Source organism: Lontra canadensis, unplaced genomic scaffold, assembly GCF_010015895.1.
Source record: "Lontra canadensis isolate GAN:19392208 unplaced genomic scaffold, GSC_riverotter_1.0 scaffold116, whole genome shotgun sequence".
Taxonomy (NCBI): Eukaryota; Metazoa; Chordata; class Mammalia; order Carnivora; family Mustelidae; genus Lontra; species Lontra canadensis.
The window spans coordinates 5,521,524-5,525,780 of NW_022631110.1; the positions used below are offsets into that span (position 1 = coordinate 5,521,524).

The 4,257-nt window shown below is 46.2% G+C and overlaps 1 pseudogene; it reads left to right on the forward strand.

Annotated features, from left to right (window-relative positions):
* The first annotated feature begins 1,627 nt into the window (after window positions 1–1,627).
* On the forward strand, window positions 1,628–3,030 carry LOC116857032 (annotated as a pseudogene).
* The last annotated feature ends 1,227 nt before the right edge of the window (window positions 3,031–4,257 follow it).

The window sequence follows — 4,257 nt, forward strand, 5'->3', positions numbered from 1 at the left end:
AGAAGAATTTGTTGAAATTATGTATTATTATATAGCAGACAATTCCATTTTCTGAAAGGTAAGAAAAAATAGATGTTTGCATCATGTTTCCTGCATGAAAACTTTTCTTGGCCAAAATTTTGCTGAGCTCTGAAAACAGTTTAAAATTTTTGCATCATTTCCTTTGGCCTGTCAGTATGCCAAAAGCCGGTATCAGAGGTTTTGAACTTTGGCAATTTTGTAGCTGAATGCATAATAATTCAGCAATTTTTAATTGTGCCACTGATAAGATAACTGAATAAGTAAATGAAAATTTCCAAGTGCCAAGTACAGATATCCAGTTTGCAGTTCTCACCAACACCCATTGAATCCAAGTGGCAAAAATGTCCATTGTGAATACTGTACATAATACTGTACAGAATTTGTCCAGAAGATACAAGCTAAATTTTTCAAGTCAGAAATTATTGTTGACAATCAGAATTATTGTTGACACAATATATGCTGTGTGTGAAAGTGATAAAAATGGAAATTTTAAAAATTAGCTTTCTGCAAATTTCTTAGCTATCAAAAAATATTAGAAAATAAATGGAGGGGTACCTGGCTGGATCCATCAGTGGAACATATGACTCTTGATCTCAGGGTTGTGGATTCAAGCCCCACGTTGGGTGTAGAGATTACTTAAAAAATTAAATTTTTTAACGGAAAGAAATGGAGAAGTTTCTTCTGTTGTTTTGACAATCCTCATTATAATATCAAAGCAGTGTCTCCTTGCCCCATTTTGAACCAGGCAAAAATCCATATTCCATATACCGTAAGTTTTTTTTTTAAGATTTTATTTTGGGGGTACCTGGGTGGCTCAGTAGGTTAAGTGGCTGCCTTCAGCTCAGGTTATGATCTCAGGGTCTGGGATAAGCCCTGCATCAGGCTCTCTGCTCAGCAGGGAGCCTGCTTCTCCCTCTCCCTCTCCTTCTGCCCCTCCCCTGACCCCACACCATACTCCCTACTCATGCTCTCTCACTCTCTCTCTCAAATAAATAAAATCTTTAAAAAAAAAGATTTTTAAGTAATCTGTACACCCAATGTTGGGCTAAAACTCACAACAATGAGATCAAGAGTCCCATGATCTTCTGACTGAGCCAGCCGGGCACCCCCATGATAAGTTTTACAAGAGGTCCCTCATTTATTCCTTGCAAGAAACCCCTGCTCATATTATCCACATTTTACAAATGAGAAATGAAGTAATGTACGAGACTGCACAACTGGGAGGTGGTAGAGTTTTGATTTGAACCTAGAGCCTGTATGTTTAAGAAAACTGCACTGAGGCGTGCTGGGGTGGCTCAGTCGTTTGAGCGTCTGCCTTCGGTTCAGGTCATGATCTCAGGGTTCTGGGATCGAGCCCCACATCAGGCTCCCTATTCAGTGGGGAGTCTGTTTCTCCCTCCGCCTGCTGCTCTCCCTGCTTGTGTTCTCTCTCTCTTTCTGACAAATAAATAAATAAATAAAATCTCAAAATAAAATATAAAAAAAAGGAAACTGCACTGGCTCTTACATTTAAAAAATTAAAAAGCCCCCACATAGAAGCAGCTGCTTGTGTCCTTCTCGAACCTCTCTCAGGTTCAGCCTGCTCACCTCCACTCTAGCCTCCACCATGTCCATCAGGGTGACCCAGAAGTCCTACAAGGTGTCCACTTGCAGCCCCCGGAGCCTTCAACAGTCGCGAGTACACAAGTGCACCTGGCACCCACATCAGCTCTTCAGCCTTGTCCCATGTGGGCTGGGCACTGGCGTGAGGATGGTCTGGAGCCACCACGTGGCCGGGGGTATGAGGGGCCTCACTGCTAGCTCAGTGCCTGCTGAGCCCCCTTAAGCTGGAGGTGGACCCCAGCATCTAGGCTGGATGGACCCGACCTAAGCTGGTGGACCCCAGGAGAAGGAGCAGTTGGAAACCCTTGACAAGTTTGCCTCCTTCATCAACAAGGTATGGCACCTGGAGCAGCAGAACAAAATTCTAGAGACCAAGTGGAGCCTCGTGCAGCAGCAGTGAACAGCTTGGAGCAACAACGGCCAATGTTTGAGAGCTATCACAACCACCTTTGGTGGCAGCTAGACACCCTGGGCCAGGAGAAGCTGAAGCTGGAAGTGGAACTTGGCAACATGCAGGGACTGGTGGAGGATTCAAAAATAAGTAGTAGGGGGAGATCAAAGAGCATGCAGACATGGAGTATAAATGTGTCCTAATCAAGCAGGAGGTGGATGAAACTTACATGAACGAGGTAGAACTGCAGTCTCACCTCAAAGAATGGACCAACAAGATCAGCTTCTTAAGGCAGCTGTATGAAGAGGTCAGTGAGATACAGACCCAGATCTCAGACACGTTCGTGGTCCTGACCGTAGACAACAGCTGCTCCATGGATCTGGAGAGCATCCTTGCCAAGGTCAAGGTCCAGTACAAGGACATCACCAACCACAGCCAGGCTGAGGCTGACACCGTGTCCTAGATCAAGTACAAGGAGCTGTGGATATTGACTGGAAAGCAAGGGATGGCTGCTGTCGCACGAAGATGGAGATTTCCGAGATAAACAACAACATCAGCCAACTCCAGGCTGAGATGGAGGGCCTCAAAGGCCAGAGGGCTTCCCCAGAGACCACCATCACTGCTGCAGAGCAGTGTGGGGAGCTGCCTCTTAAGGATGCCAATGCCAAGCTGGCCAAGCTGGAGGCCACCCTGCAGTGAGCCAAACAGGACATGGCATGGCAGTTGCATGAGTAAGAGGAATTCGTGAACGTCAAGCTGGCCCTGGACATCGAGATCACCACCTACTGCAAGCTGCTGGAGGGCAAGGAGAGCCAGCTGGAGTCTGGGATGCAGAAGGTGACTCATGTGGGCTCAGTCTACAGTGGCCTCATGAGCCCTGGCCTCATCTACAGCCTAAGCTCCTTCCAGTCCAGCTTCAGCTGAGGGAAGGCTCCAGTTCCTTCAGCCAAGTCAGCTTCTCCAAGACCATGGTTGTGAAGCTGGTGTGCACAGTACCTGATGTGCAGTCCCAGTAAACAGCCACTGTGATCCCTTCCAGCCTCCCTGCTCCTGAGGCTTCCGTAGAGCCTTTGGGGGAAGGAGCTGTGCAAGGTTACATCAGGAGCAAGAAACATACCTGAGGCTCAGCCTCAGACCTCAGCCTACTCTTGGAGGCATCTACTGCCTTGGGTACCCCCTCTTGCCCATGCCCCCAACCAAAAGCCGATTCAAGTGTCTTTTTCCAAATAAAGCCATCTGAGGCTCAAAATTTTAAAAATTTTAAAATAAACTAAAAAGCAGAAACACACAAAGAGGAAACCTACTTAAAGAACAACATAGGATCACAATGTTTAATATAAAATTTCATTGGCTAGACCCCTCCAAATATATCCTAAATCCAACAAGCTGTCACCTCCACTGCCTCTCACTGGGACATCACAATCAGGGACCTCAGTGGCTCGCACAGCACAGTGTGCTCTTGGGATCAGCAGTATGGGCATCACCTGGAAACTGATTAGAAATACAGATTATTGGGGCATCTGGGTAGCTCAGATGGTTGGGCATCTGCCTTCGGCTCGGGTCATGATTTCCAGGTTCTGGGATTGAGCCCCATGTTGGGCTCCCAGCTCCGTAGGGAGTCTGCTTCTCCCTTTCCCTCTGCCTCTTCTCCTTCTTGTGCTCTCTCTCTCTCATGAATAAATAAAATCTTTTTTTTAAAAAATGCAGATTCTCCGCCCCCTCTGCCACCCCACACCTGATTACTCAGAAATTCTGGGGGGTGGGAGTGGTGAGCTGTGGTTTAATGAACTTTCCAGGGTCTCTGATGCACATTCAAGTTTAACAACTGGCCTGACAGAAAGATGCATTATCCCCTCTTCTGACGTTATCTCCCCTTAGCCAGTCTTTACTGAACCATCTGTCTTTTAAGAGCCATTCTTCTATCTTCTATCTTTACAGAATAAAATTTCACCTTCAAGACCACAATGGTCTTCATCAGTTCTTCTCAAATATATGCTTACTTCAACAGCTCAACTGGATCTGCACAAACCCAAAACCTCAGGTCTCCCGTGACCCAGATAATTTTCAAGGCTTCATGTATCTGTCTACACACAGAATTCTTTACACTCAAGCATGGAGTGACTGGGTAGCTCAGTTGGTTGAGTGTCCAGCTCTTTTTTTTTTTTTCCAACTCTTAATTTTAGCTCAAGTCATGATCTCAGTGTCGTGGGATCCAGTCCCACATCAGGCTCCATGCTTAGGAT